The sequence below is a fragment of the Bos javanicus genome, chromosome 13 (assembly GCF_032452875.1).
Source record: "Bos javanicus breed banteng chromosome 13, ARS-OSU_banteng_1.0, whole genome shotgun sequence".
NCBI lineage: Eukaryota > Metazoa > Chordata > Mammalia > Artiodactyla > Bovidae > Bos > Bos javanicus.
Window position 1 is genome coordinate 53,342,422 of NC_083880.1, and position 15,592 is coordinate 53,358,013.

At 48.3% G+C, this 15,592-nt stretch overlaps 1 protein-coding gene across 1 annotated transcript in view; it reads left to right on the forward strand.

Moving 5' to 3' along the window:
- The first annotated feature begins 968 nt into the window (after positions 1-968).
- The window catches only part of LOC133259373 (signal-regulatory protein beta-1-like), a 46,793-nt gene continuing 32,169 nt past the window's right edge, over positions 969-15,592 (forward strand). Inside the window, exons 1-3 of the mRNA XM_061436776.1 lie at positions 969-1,212; positions 3,815-4,034; positions 6,747-6,886. The gene's annotated coding sequence lies outside the window, so the exon portion shown is untranslated. The remainder of the gene's footprint in view (positions 1,213-3,814; positions 4,035-6,746; positions 6,887-15,592) is intronic.

Below are 15,592 nucleotides of genomic sequence, written 5' to 3' on the forward strand. Positions count from 1 at the left end.
GTCGGACACGACTGAAGCGACTTAGCAGCAGCAGCAGCAGCAGGCCAGGAATGCTGAGGTCCATCTTTGGGAGTGTGGATGGAGGGATTTTCCGGGGGAGGTGTATAGTCAACAAGGCTTGACAACTAATTAGAAGTGACAGAGGAGAGGGAGGACCCAAGACAGACTCGCATGGCTGGATGGTTGAGATGAAGGCCAAGGACAGAAGAGGTCTGGGGAAGAAGATGGTGATGGCAGCTCTGGATGCTTCTTGCTTGAGGAGCCTGTGAGCCCTTCGCAGGGCCAGTTGGCTCTGCAGCTCTGGACTTAGAGGTCTCAAGATTGGAGATGGGTATTTGGTGATGATTATGTCTGAGTTTGTCTGATCTGTTGAGGGACGTGGGCAGTGGGGAGGGCCTGGCAGGGCCGCTGGCTGCTGCTGCCCCCTCGGCCCATGTGTGGCCTCAGAGTCTGTTTCTTCTCTCTGCCACCATCCCCTCCTTCTCATCTTACACTTCCTTTCCGGCCCTCACTCAGCTGCGTCATTTTAGGGAACTTGGAAACCAGACCTCATGTCTTTAACTTACAAAATTATACACTCCAATGAGCCGGAAAGGGGCTTTCTGGAATAATTCTATTGAAAATATGTGGGTTTTCGCCTTGAAATGATCTTCCTGAAATTATCCCCTTTCTCTCTTTATAAATATTAAAAAGAAGGAATCAGAGCTTAGTGCTTTAAATCCCTATTCAGGGATTTCTTGTCTGCCTCCCAGGAAAGCAACCAGTCATTGCTGAGGAAGAAAAGGAAGAGTCTGGCTTGGGTCTGTCTAATGCGAGCACCCCGACCCCGGCTTTTGGAGTGTCCCTGACCCATCCCTCCTTGTGTCCCTACAGCTAAGCTGGGATGTGTCGGAATGTGGGGGTGTGAGAGGGAAGGAGCAGGCTGGGAGGGGTGGGGGGAGAGGGAAGGTGAGTAAGGCTGCGGAGACAGAAGCAAGAGAGATGGAGAGCTGGAGCGAGAATGAGAGAGACAGAGACAGAGAGAGACATCAGGAAGAGAGAGAAGAGAGCTGGAGTGAGAGAGAGAAGTGGCTTTAGGGAGAAAGAGACACAAAAAGCAGAGACAGGGGGGCTGGGTAAGAGAAGTAGTAACACAGAACCAGAGCCGGAGGATTAAAGGAGACACAGAATACAGAGAGAGGACAGCACAAGATGCCGAGAGAGAAAGAGAAGGTACAGGGATGGGGGACTGGGAGCATGTGACAGGGAGCCAGAGGCAGACAAAGATGCAGAGAAAGGCCCACAGAAGAGAGGCAACACAGGCTGACAAGCAGGGTAGGGAAGAGCCGTGGGACAGAGACACCGTGAGCCAGTGACAGAGGGGGGGGTGACAAGGAGGCTGGAAGGGCTGGTGCCACGCCCAGGCTGGGGCTGACTCAGGCTGGGGATGAATGTGTGACTTGTGTGCAGGGTGGCATCAGATGGAGGGAAACTCCTCATTCCTAGCCTGATCCCTCGGGGCCTTTCCTCAGTTCCATGACTTGGGTGAAACACTGTCGATTTTAATACGCGAGGGAGGGGTGGGGGAACAGGAAGCTGGCTTAGGAGACGGCGGGTCCGAGTGTGAGGTCTGCCAAACCATTGCTGTGTCACCTTACGCACTTTTTCCAGTTTTTGGAGCCTTGGTTTTCTCATCCGAAAAGTGGGGATAATGGAGCCTATATCAGGACTGTTTGCCACTCACATGGGGCACCACCTGTAAGGGGCTTGTCACAGAACCTGGTGGTATGTGCCCACCTTACAAGAATGTCTGGGACTCAGCTACAATTCTGTGATCTCAGAACTAACCAGTGCGCATGCTGAAGACCTAGAGGGCAGAACTTGTACCCTATAGGCACCTCGAAAAAAGAAGTCTGTGGGAGGAAGAGAACAGGAAACTTCATGGTTGGGAGAGTTCCTGAGAAGGCTTTCCAAGGCAGTCATGATGGGTACAAGAGGTAAAGGGGGAGATAAGAACATTTAACTAGTCTCCATCCTCCTGAAAGGGGCCCTGGTGAGGAGAGAAGTGCCCTGGCCCATGGCTCCCTCTGTGACCATGAGCCCTCCAGGGCTTCTGCCTGCCTGTCTGACCAAGAGGGTATCAGCCTCCAGGCTCTGTAGAGCTTTGAGGCCCTAACATTCAGGGGTTCTCCAGGTCTATGATTGTAGCAGCCTGATCTGGAGTGGGGGTGGGGGTGGCGAGGATGTCCCCTGTGCCTTCCCGCCACCCCCAGAGCTGCAGCAGGAACAGAGCCCTCTGCCTTCTAAAGGATCTGTCACAAAGCACGGTGGTGGGTTACTGGTTACCACATAAGCCAAGCCCTTGATCTGCCGTGTTTGAGGAAACCCTTTGTTCCTTTCAAGTCTCTATTCTCTCAGCCAGGGTTGGCGCAGAGACCGAAGCACTGTTTTCTCTTTCTTCCTTTTCTTTTTGGATTTTTAAAAATAACTGGCTTGTGCATTCAGGCAGTGTTCCAGAATTAGGTTCCCAGGCTTGGGTTCAAGGCCAGGGACTTCAGCTATCCCTTACTCCTGGGAGCACCTGGAGGAGTGAACCCAGGAAGACTCGGGGGATGGGGAGGGCATTAAAACCATGCCCTCGAGACAGACTCAAGCTGAGGCAGCAGCCCTGTGAGGTGAGGCTAAAGAGTACAGACAGACTGATGGGGGGTTCCAATCCTGGCTGCAGTAGCCCCAAGCTGGCTGACTCTAGTGTACCTCCATTCTCTTCTGGACCTCAGTTTTGTTAAGTTAGAGGTCAGAGCAGAGATGACACCTTTCTCCATTGCTGGGTCCATGCCAGACATTACTAATCAATCTCCCCCTCCCCCAACCCTCAAGCTTGGATGAGACCTGAGAATTCTTTTCAACACAGTGCCCTGTGTGTTTACCACCAATTGAATCTGAGCAGTGCAAAATGAGACCTACTTCCCATTCTGGGACATCTCACATGGCCAACATGAAGTGGGTACTCAAAAAATATTTATTAGATGAACAGAAACAAATTTTTTTTTAGTCCCTACTACATCTCCTGCGAAGAGTTGGCTCATTGGAAAAGACCCTGATGCTGGGAGGGATTGGGGGCAGGAGGAGAAGGGGACGACAGAGGATGAGATGGCTGGATGGTATCACCGACTCGATGGACGTGAGTTTGAGTGAACTCCGGGAGTTGGTGATGGACAGGGAGGCCTGGCATGCTGAGATTCATGGGCTCGAAAAGAGTCAGACACGACTGAGCGACTGAACTGAACTGAACTGAACATGCCAGATAGTGTTGTACGTACTTCTAAGCAGTGAACAAAACAGAGTTCCTGACCTCAATTCAACGTGTGGGGGAGACAGGCAATAAGCAAATAAACAGAGAAATAAATATCAAACATCAGGTGGTAATCAGTGCTGTGAAGAAAAATGAACCAGAATAAAACAAGGGAGAGTGACAGAGGATGGGTGTGGTGGCGGGGTTGGGGGGTGCATATTGTAGATAAGATCATTAAAGAAGGTCTTCTGAGGAGTTGATAGCACAGCAGAGAACGCAACAGAGTGAGAAATCTCTTAAGATTCCATCACTCTAAGACTATGAGTGGATTTGACACTAAGATTCTAATTTTTGTTGTATAAGATTCTAGAATCCCAGGAACTTAGGAACCTGTAACTAAAATTGCGGATTTTTACTGCTTTCACATTCTCTGACAATGATTCTAGAATTTTGTGACTCTGAAATGCTAGGATTCACTGAAACATCTTTTTTGCTTGAATAGACCAGGATTCATTGCCTACCCTCTCCTGCTACCCTTAGGAAACGAAGCTGAAAATAGAAACATCAAAACAACAAGCCATTCCAGCTCTAAGTGCCATAGTAAACAAATGGTCCAATGTTGCTCCGACGGTTTAATTGCAGCAGCTCCAGACAAGCTCATTCATGAAGCATCTTCAGTTGATGAAGAGGAGGAGTGAGGCTTTGGGGGAAGGGGTGGCTTGTGGCTATCTCTGAGGAAGGATCTGAACTGCCATCCCAGGTGAGGGCGATGCTCTGGGAAGCTGGCTGGGTTTTAGCAGTCAAAGCCCACTTTGGCTGGATCAGACACCCTTTGCTTTGGGGATCAAGATGGTGGATATTTCCTAGGAGATTAAGAAAGGCCTCTCTGAGGAGATGGCATTAGAGCTGGATCTGAAGGACTAGACAATGCCAGGTTGACAGACTGCCAGGGGAAGTGAATTACAGGCGGAGGGAATAGCAGATGCAAAGGTTCTGAGGTGAGAGGGAGCTTGGCTGGTTCCCAAAACTGTTGGAATGCATAAAAACAAGGAGATAAGATTAGAAGGGCAGGAAGGGTCTAGATCATACATGGGTTTGTAGGCCAGGACTAGGAATGTGGAAGCTCCTGAAAGGTTTTAAACAGAGGAGTGACATAATGTTAATTCTTTAATTAAAATATTCCTAAGCACTCTGAGTAGAATGAACTACTGTGGGGAAAAGTAGAAACTAGAAGATTAGTAAGAAACTGGTGTTTGTCCCACTGAGAAATAATGGTGGCTTAGACTTAAATGGTGGCAGTAAATCCATCTGTTCATCTCTCCCTTCTTCCTTCTCTCTTCCTTCCATCCTTCCCTGTATCCATCCATTTGTTAACCAAACACATATTAAGTGTCCGTGGGGAGTTGGGCATAATGCAGGAATCACAGAGATGAATTCAACATGGTTCCTAACCATGAGGAACTCATAGACCGGCAGGGTGAATGACGTTGCCGTACAATCGTATGAATGCTCCAGGTAAGAAATTCACCAAGTGTGGCGCAAGCTCATGGGAGGAAATGTGTTGAGCCTGGGAAGCTGGAAAAGGCCTCGTGCAGGAGGAGTTGATGTTTGAATTGGACCTTTTGGAAGACACAGGGGAAGTGGGCAGCCAGGAGAGTGTCCCTGGCAGGGGGGCAGCGTGAGTAAAGGCAAGGGGGTAGCCTGAGAGAGCATGGTGTGTATTGAAATGTGGAGATGTCCAGGTTGGTGGAATCAACAGGTGTGTGGAGGCACACTCTGGGAGAGGTGGAAGGCACACTTGTGATGGGCCTGCCCCTTGCTGCTCAGTTCTGCCTGCCCCAACCAGAGCTGAGTAATTTAATTAAGTGCCAACTCTCAAATAAGATGCAGCTGTTAAGCAGATGTCGCCTTTCACCCCAGATGGAGGTGCATCTTGGCAACGGGCACAGCATTTCTAGGGCATCTAATTTGTGAAGCTGCAGAGAGGAAGGAAATTCAAGACGCTGCCATTATTATCTAACGACCATCATTCGCTCGGCCCCCACCCCCAGTACCTCTGCCACCTGTCAGACATTCCTGTTGGCTTCAGACTAGAGACAGGGAGGTGGGCTTGCAGGTGGACTAGGAACTTGACTTGCTGGTTCTCGCTCAGTAAAGGAGAAGAAAAGTAAATGAAAAAGCTGTCAATCCACAGAGAATCCCCAAGAACTTTTATGATAGTGGAAAGTGACCTATTGCCCCAGTTTTCATGAAAGGGGCACAGACAATAACCGCTATCTACTGAACTCCTACTTAGAGTCACACGCTGAGTGCAGTTCTTCACGCACCTGGTCTCTGGTTCTCTAGGCCCCCCCATCTCCATGCACCAATGTACCCCATGCAGGTACTCCCTCAAGGCCTCTGCCCTTGCTTCCTCCCCTGGGAATGCTCTTCCTCCCCTGGGAATGCTCTGTCCACGTGGCTCATTCCCTCCTATTTTTCAATGTCACCTCCTCACAGAGGCCTTCCCTGACCCCCTGCTTACAGTAGCAGCCTCTCCATCATTCTCTATCCCTTACCTTGCTTTATTTTCCTTCATCACCAGATACGTGTATGTTTACTTGGTGTCTGTTTCTCTCCTCTAGAGTTTAAACTCCTAAGCACAAAGATTTCTGTCTCTTTTATTCATTGTGGCCCTTCCAGCACTCAAAAGAATGCTTGACGCAAGGCAGAACTCTAAATATTTGTTCAGTGGGTGGATGAATGATCAATGGATCTCATTGAACTTCAGGGAGATAAAATCACTTTCCCAGGAGTAACATAGCTGCGAGGGGCAAGCTTGGATTTGAATTTGGGTCTGTCTATTCCAAAACTCTTTCCTTAAGGCTCTCTCCTCTACTCTTTCTCCCTAGCACTTACAACCACTTACTTGTTAACGATCTGTTCTTGTGTTTGGTATCTGTCTCCCCCACTAGAATGGCAACTCCACTGTAATAACAGAGTTCACCTGTTTTATTCACAACTGACTCCTCTCACACACATACTTCTTTAATCCTGGAAGCAAGCCATTTTACAGATGGGAAAATTGAGGCTCAGACAGAGGAATGGTTTGCCTTGCCCAGGATCCTCCACCTAGTGAGTGGAGAGCAGGTTTTCATTTGTCATATGAAAGGGTCCCCCATTTAACACTTGCTGGTTCAGTCCACCCAAGGGACTCCCAGCCTGGCCAGAAGCTCCCCTCACAGCCTGCTTTCCCCTCAAGGTCAGCAGTGTCAGGGCCAACGTCAAGCTAACCCTTAATTCATAACTCCCCAGTTTTGTCCATTCAAGTAAAAACTTTGATGTTATTTTAACTCAAATCCCCCATTGACTTCAATGGAAGCTTTGAATCCATGAGGAAGTTCTGACAGCGATTTTGGAGGTAGCACAAGCACCCAGTGGAAATCACATTAGCATACTCATTATCTCAGGATCCTTTGAATGTGTTTTTCAGCTGTTCCCTTAAAGTGACTGGCAACAATGGATCCTTTCTATTCACGAATTCCCGGGCCTGTATTGGGGCTGTGGTGGGCTCCTAGGTGCTTCTCTGCGCTTTCCAAATGGTGACAACGATGTGAACCCCTGCGGCATAAGGTAAGGTAAAGAATGCCATCCAGGCAGACACTCTGGGGTAAAAGAAGCACATGGTCTGGGTTTGGAAGAAACAACTCCTCAAGTCACTTAGGGCCGGGTGTGGTGGGACCCCCAGGGGTGAGAGTGGGGGCTCAGGTAACAAAACTGTTGCTAAAGGGCAGGGATGGCTTTGGGTTGTCAAGATGGCTGCTCAACTCCGGAAAGTGCCAGAATCAGCTGGGGAGCATCTGCCAACCCTTAGCATCCAGAACCCCCACAGAAGACCATTTAGCTCTGAATCTTGGGACTTGGGGGGACAACTGGGCCTCAAAGGCTTTTGAGTGTTCCCAGATGACTCTAGTACACTGACAGGCAGCTAGTAAGTGGAGCTAAACTGCTCTCTCAGTCAAACCAGAGGGGAGGGGAAGCTGGAAATTATGCCGTGGGTGATGGTGGCAGGGGCAATAGGAAGTCCTCTGAGGATGTGTGGGGAAGAAGGCACATCAGAGAAAACATCCCCCCTTTTTTTCTTTTTAAGAAAAATTTCAAGTACAGAAAAGTAGAGAGACTAGTACAATGACCCCCTTATCTGTTACCAGTCTCATCAATTACCAATGTGATGCCCCCATTGCGGGGGGAGGCTGAGGTGTATGTGGGAGGCAAAGCACCCCAGCTTCCCTGGGAGCTTCCTGGAAAGCCAGCGCTGTTCACCAGTGGTTCTGTGACAGTGGATCCCTGGTGGGAATGCAAAGCACCCCACCAAGCTCTCAGGCTAGGACAAGTTTTGGCAGGAGAGCCAACAACTGGGACACAAGGACTTCTGTAGTAAGGAAAAAAAGTTATACTTAAGAAATTCCCAACTATTTGAAATAATTCCTCCTTGACTAGTTCCTCGGTCCTCGTGTTTGGGGACAGGGCTGTGAGCATCCCCTTTGGGTGGGACCTCTCTGGCTGCTGAGTGCAGACACCTGCAGAAGGCAAGCACAGAGCAGAAGGTGTTGCAGTCTCCCCAGACCCACTGACAGTTTAGCCACTTGCAAATCATTCAGCTGCCAGTGCTCCAGGGACCGAGTTAGTTCAGGGCCCCCTTCTTGTCTTCACTTGTGTGCCTTCACGTAAGAGTCTCTGTGTTTTCACACTGTCTTTGTAATATCTGATCCTATGGGGTCTTTTGGTTTTTATGCATTTTTCCAACTCTGAGATCCAGATTCAAACACAGTACCAATACTAGACCAATTGATACTGATCAGTTTAGCTAACTGCGCTCAGCCCTGCTGGGTGGAGATTTTGCACCAGGCCAAACCAGTGGCTGCCGGCTGGCCTCTATTTTGGCAGCCTTTGGCTCAGGTGACACCTCCTGCTCCAATCAGCTGCTGTGGTGGCTATGGAGGCACTATTGGGTATGAATATAAAGTCCGAATGAAATAGTGCATGGATTAAGGTGGACTCTGGGGCAGACTGCCTGTGCTCAGGTTCAGACCCAGCCTTCGCCACTTATTGTGACCTTGGGCTGGGTATTCAACCTTACACTGGTGAAGAGTATGTAAGCTGATCAATGAAGCACATAGTACAGTATTTAATTAGAGCCCCAAAAGTGTTCATCACCATTGCTGCTACTATCAGGGGACAGTTTATCTGCACTAAGTTAGATGCTTTAAAGGCAAGTTCTCATTCAGTTCTTTAAAAACCCACAGTGAGATAGGCTGTCTTTTCTATCCCATCACACAGGTGTGAATATAGAGGGACAGGGAAGTTACCTTCTGGTTCTAGGGTCCCTCAGCTAGTAAGGATGGAGCTGGGATTCAAACACAGGTTTGTCTAGCTCCAGAACCATTGCTCTGATTCACTGTGCCCCTGACAGGGCACCTATGTATAAACGCCCTCCATTGGCCACTTGTGCAAGGCTTAGGCAGGAGCCTCCCACACCCCGGAAGGTGCAGCACTGCCCCTGACCCCACCCCGCCTCAGCTGGCCCTGCCCTCCAAGGATGCAATCTGCTAAAGTGGAGACTGCATCCTGTCTGGCTCTGGTCTACAAAAGCCGTTCCTATCCCTCGTCCTACGTGGTCCTCAGCAAGTGCCAACAAGTTAGTAGACTGGGAATTATCCCTCCCATTTGAGAGATGCAGAAACTGAGGGTCACCAAAAATAGAATCAGGATTTGAACCCAGGTCTGTCTGTCCCTTTCCCCTTCTCCGTCCCCTTTGCAGGGCAAAGCTGAATCCAAGGGGATCCGGAGCCACTGTAGATTCTCAAACAGGGTAAATTAAAGGCAAGAAGAACTTGGTGTCAGAATGGAGGACCTCAGAACTGGAAGGTGCCTCATGTAATTGGGCCCAGAGAAGCCAGAGGGTTGCTGGATTTGTGCCCTGATCACTGCTTAACAATTAAACAGTTGTGTAAACTTTCCTACTCATGACCTGGGGTTCTTTCAGGGTGTAGAGGAAATGGAGTGAAATGAATTCCAGGTGCCAGTTTAATTCCATGAAGTTCAGTATGCCTGCCAAACACGGGGATTTGATGCAGGTTCCCTGACTGAAGGACTGCAGGGAGGAAGGGGTATCTGCAGGCTCTTGGCTCAGGTTTTCCTCTTCTGACACTCACACACAAAGCAGGGCCTTGCTTATCCTCCAGGGTGATTATCGCTCAACAGTCCCTGGGCTTCACATATGTAGGCTTTTCAGCACACCCGTGGAATCAAACAGACAAGGATTTGAATTCTTATGTTGCACCTACTCACTGTGTGACCTGGGGCGAGTTGCTTAACCTCTCTGGGCTTCCATTTCCTCATGTATCAATACAGTCCTCTCCTATTTGGTTACCGTGAGGACCGAGTAAGATATGTTCATACAGTGCTTGCTGTAGTGCCTGGTGTGTGGTGAAAGCTGTTATTGTTATTTTAGGCACTAAAATCCCATGTCCCCCACACAAAAAACTTCAGACACTTGCTGTTGGCATGGGGATGATTAAGAGATTTACCTTTTAGAAACATAAAAGAATGATTAAAAAGGAAGGGTTATTTTGGTGACAGGGTGGAGGATGCATTAGGAGGAACAAGACTGAAAATGAAATATGTCCATTAGGAATGTGTTTGGCTGTTGGTAGCAAAAAAATCCAACAACGAAACAGATTTCCAGTCTTTCCTCAATCTTCACTCTCCCTCTCTTCCTTAGTCAATAGAATTCCTAATTTTATCTGGGCACGTGGCAGCCTGGCATGAAGATTACAGTTCCTAGCTTCCTTTTCATATTTTAGGTATGGCCATGAATTTCTCTTGCCAATGGGAAATGTTTTATGTGATTTCTAGAGAATGTCTTAAAAGAGAGAGTATACACATTACTCCTCTCTTTCTCCTTGCTGGCTGGAATTTGAGATGTGAGGACTGGATCTTAAGCAGCTATTTTGTAAATTAAAGATGGTTGATGATTCTTTGACCCTCTTTCCATCGAGAGGAAGAGTCAATTTGAGTCAATTTTTCCCTTCACTCAATCTAGGCTGGCCTGTGACTTCTTGGACCAAAAGACTAGAGTGGAAATGATGTTCTGCCAATTCTAGGTGTTGCCCTTAAGAGAACTGACAGCTTCTGCCATGGCTTTTTGGATCCAGAAGCTGCTATTGGCAAGGTCAAACCACTCTGCTGGAGAGATCACCTGGAAAGGCCCTAGGACTACATAGAAAAAGAGAGGGACCCAGCTGAGCTTAGCACTGTAGTCATCCCAGGAAAGCACCGGCATCCCAGTAAAATCTTCAGCTGAATATGAAAAGTGACTAGTTGATGCTTACAGATGAGAAGGATCACCCAATTATTGTTGTTCAGTTGCTGAGTCACGTCTCACTTTGCAACCTCAGGGACTGCAGCATGCCAGGTTTCCCTGTCCGTCACTGTCTCCTACAGTTTGCTCAGACTCATGTCCACTGAGTTGGTGATGATATCTAACCATCTCATCCTCTGTTGCCCTTTTCTCATTTCCCTTCAGTCTTTCTCAGCATCAGGGTCTCTTCCAATGAGTCAGCTCTTTACATCATGTAGCCAAAGGATTAGAGCTTCAGCTTCAGCAACAGTCCTCCAATGAATATTCAGGGTTGATTTCCTTTAGGATTGACTGGTCTGATCTCCTTGCAGTCCAAGGGATTCTCAAGAGTCTTTACCAACACCACAGTTCAAGAACATCAATTGTTTGGTGCTCAGCCTTCTTTACGGTCCAACTCACATCTGTACATGACTACTGGAAAAATCATACTTTTGACTATATGAACCTTTGTTGGCAAAGTGATATCTTTGTTTTTTAATATGCTGTCTAGGTTTGTCATAGCTTTCCTTCCAAGGAGCAAGTATCTTTTGATTTCATGGCTGCAGTCACTGCCCCCAGTGATTTTGGAGCCCAAGAAAATAAAATCTATTACTGCTTCCACTTTTTTCCCTTCTATTTGCCATGAAATGATGGGACTGAATGCCATGATCTTGGTTTTTTGAATGCTGAGTTTTAAGCCAGCTTTTTCACTCTCCGCTTTCACCCTCATCAAGAGACTCTTTAGTTCCTCTTCACTTTCTGCCATTATAGGGAAATCATCTGCATATCTGAGGTTGTTGATATTTCTCACCCAACAGAGCACTGCCCAAATTTTTGACCCACAAAGCTGTAGAAAAATAATAGAATGGTTACTGTTTGGGAGTTGTTTATTATAAAACCAGAAATAACCAGAACAGAGGATGAGATGGAAGCCGTTTGCTGAGGATGGTGCACCAATTACATTAGCCCTGGTCTGGCGACCTCCCGATTGCTTGTTACACAAGAAAAGTCAACTCTGTTTGTTAAAGCCTTGATGATACCTTGGTTTATTGCTCAAGGCCTCAGTTTCCCCAAAACCATTCAATTGGACTTTAGCTCCTGCCCTTACCTCCCAAGTGCCTGAAAGGATAAAGCAATAATCAAGAGGAGGGGGTCCTTTTTCATGTATATAAACAGTACTTCTATCCAACAAGATCAATAGGTGTTCATGATGGGTGTGAACTCATCATGAACCAATTACAAAGGATTTTGGAATCAGACATACTAGGGCTTGAGGCTCAACTCTTCTCTTTTCTAATGTGATGGATTGGGGCAGTCACTAAATCTCTCCAAGCCTAGTTTCCTCATCAATAAAACACAGATGATGCTATTTCCCTTGTAGAGTCTGTGTGAGGATTAAATGAGATTAATCCATCTACTTGATAAATAGTGAATTTCTCTTATATTCTAGGCCAGACCCACTCCTGATATTGGTGGGGCCTGGGGCCCACTCACTCCCAAAATTTAAATATTATATATCAAGCTAATACATTGTTTTGAAAATGTTCTATCCTTCTCCTCAAGGAATATAACTTCATAACTACTTGGAAGGCCAGGTTCAATTTGGAAACCCTGGACTCCTCAGACTGAGATGTTGAATGGTGGTGGGCAGAGCTGGGCCCCAGCCCCTAGCTCCCCAGATGCCTTCTCCCTTCTCTCTTCTCATTCCTGGCTCCATGCCACACTGTGCAGACCCACATGCGCTCCAGGCTGCCTGTCCAAGCTCCCTTCACCCATGCTCCATCCTGTTGGTTGATTGACCTATTGGTTACATCCTGGGCCTAGTGTTTTGCTTGCAGACAACAAATCAGAAGAGGCCTGCAGAGGCCCTGGAATCAGCCTGGACCCTTGGGAAGGGAGCTTAAGAATGCTGGGACCCCAGAGTGTGTCTAGAAAGGGAGTAGAGTCTTGGGTGGGCATGTCCCCTTGGCCCTGTGGGGACATATGCAGCTGGAGGAGCCAGAGAGAGGCTCTTTAAAGTATGAGAACCAGGGACAAGGGCAGGGTCCCCTGCCTGGATCTGAGGCCTGCTAGTAGCTGTGCATCAGTGTATGAAACAGATACTGCCCCTGCCCTGTTCCTTCCATTTGGGCCTCAGTCTCACCTCTACTTGTAAAATGAGGGTTTAGCTGATCTGACATCTCCAAGTTTGTGTTGGAGACCAAGGGCTAGGGAATTGGTGACTGCCAACATGAATCTCCTAGACACCAGGAGATCAGATGCAAGAAGTGTGTGTTTAAGACCTGAGTGATCAACCTCCTCCTCCAGCCCAAGCCTGGCAGAGCAGGAGGGGCCTCCACTGGCTAGTCCAACCCATTATCCACACAAAACTTTAGCAGCCATAATAGCAATGTGACTTCCTGTCAAACCTGGAATAAAATCCCGGCTCTTTGCCAAGACCTGCAAAGTTTTTTCCACTTGGCCTCTGGCTACCTGCAATCTGCTCACCCACCACTCTTGCCCTTCCTCACTGAGCTGTAGACCCCTTGACCTTCCTTATATTTATGAAATGTAAAGAGTCCACTCTTCCCACCCCCAGGCCTTGGCCCTGGCTGTTCCCTCTGCCTGGACCACCCAGCTCTTTGCACAGCTGTATCCACTCCTTCAGGCCTCAGCTTAGTTGCCCTGGGATGTAGAGATGTTCACTGACACCTTTCCAAGAATAGCTCTCCTTTATCCCAGTGCTCTCTTTATAATTTTCCATCTTCCTTAGCATGACCAGAAGTGGCAGACGGAGTGATTAAAAGGTCACCCTTGGAGCAGGACTGAGTCCAAAGCTAGTCTCCACCATCTACTGGACTCTTGAGTAAATTCTTCAGCCTATTTTGCCATGAATATATTATTCAACCTCTCGTTTTCCTTGAATAGTTGATTCAACCTCCATTTTCCCATCTGTGAAAGGGGGTAATAATCTGTCTCTTAGGTCTGTTGTGAGATTGGAGGAGCAAACACACGTATTTATAGCATTTAGAACTGAAGTCTGGTACTCGCATTTTTTGTTTTTGCCATTTTATTAGCACTTGTTATCTGAAATTATCTTGTCTGTTTATTTCTTTACTTATTGCCTCGCTTCTCTTCTGAAAGGCAAACGCCTCCTTGTGCCTGGATAAAAGGATTCCAGCAAGGAGCAGGCACTTTGCCCAGCCCTTCTGAACATCCCCCGGTGCAGATGGGGAAGCTGAGGCAGGAATAGAGGGTCGGGAGCGAGGGCCTGGCGGGGAAAGCCCACCAAGCTGCTGGGCTCTCTCGGCGGCCCCTCTTGCAGACTGGCACTGAGACGCCCCCAGCGCGGCGCGGCGCGGAGTTCGGCGGCGCCGGCGCTTTGGTTTCCAGCGCTTAGGTCTTTCAAGGCCCCACAGAAGGGAATGCGGGAAAGCCGCCTACAGCCCGCATCAGCTGCGGGCCCATTCTCTTGTTCCCGGTGCACGAACGCAGGCATTTGCATGAGATCAAGAGCTCTGTTTGCTGAGACGGCCTGTTTGCGCTCCCGCGCCCAGAGGACACCCCTCCTCAGACCTCGCGGGACAGGCTCCTGTCAACTCGTTTGTACTCTGCGGAGGCGTGGGAACCCTGGAGCACACGAACTGCCCCTGGGGTATCTACCCCAGGGTCTCCCTCCTGGTCTTGGCCCCCGCTGGCTCCTTCATGCGAAGGAGCGCAAGCGTGAACAAGGCCTAACCCCAGGAGAACGCAGTCTACCCGAAGGATGCGCGCCTGGCACCTAGGAGGGGCTCAGTGAATATGGGCTCGGATGTCCCTCCCCACGCTGTTTCTCAGCCAGCTCTTTGCAAATCCCACCCAGCCGCTACTCTCGGAAGCAAGTCATTAAGAGCAGCGGTTCGGGAACCAGGGAAACCTGGCTTCAAATCTTACTCCGGCCCACACTGCCATCTGTGTAGTCAGAAGCAAATTATTTTGTCTTTTGAGGCCACAACTTCCTCATCTGTAAAATGGGGATGGAAGAGTCTGGAGGGTGCTTAGTTCAGTCACTGTCATAAATTAAGTGCTTAACTCATACTTACAGTCACCACTTCCAGTTTACAGGGAGTCAGTGGCAAACCCTCCAGATCTCCTCAGAGTCAGTTTTTAGCAACCTAAAGGTCCAGATCCCCGCAGGGTTCTACAGAGCCAGTAAAGATGCGCTCTTCCCTCGTGCTCCCTCCCCACCCCCAAACCCCAGAAGATGCACAGGCTTTCTGTGAACTGAAGAGTAATGGCTGGCTGGTCCGGTGCCCGGGGTGAGGTTCTGGGACGCTTTTCTGCCTAGGTGAAACTCATTATTATTGTTATAATTCTTTAATTTAATACAGAAAGCCTCCTTTGGAGACAGCGCACTATTCAGAGCAGCCCATGATCCCTCCACGGTTCCCTGCCAGGAAGGAAGCCTCAGGCTGCCCTCTAGTGGCAGGCAGGGTTGTGCAGACCCAGTGAAACTGGCAAACAAGGGAACCAGAGAAGCAAGCTTCACTTAGCACGTGGTGGAGGCTCTCTGGAAGTCGGAGGGAGAAAATACATTCTGGTTCTCTCTCTGCTGTTTGTGGTTCTGCTGGATCTCTCAGAAACCTTGGGAAAAGAGAATAAAAGACTGAATTTGAAAGGCACGGGGTTTTTTTTCATTCTACTTTTATTTATTTTTGAATAGAAAACACATTTACATGATTCCAAAGATAAAAAAAGACTAGAGTGAAAAGGAATTTTTACCTTCCACTCTTGCTCCCCTGCCGTCCAGTTCCTCTTCCTAAAGGGAGCTGTTGTCATGTTTCTTGTGTAACTTCCAGCAGAAAGTCTACGCAAATACAAATATTTTACAGGATCAGTAGCTTCTTCCATATATTCTTTTATATGTTGCTGTTTCATGTAAAAATGTATCATGGGATTTGTTCTGTATTGATTCATGT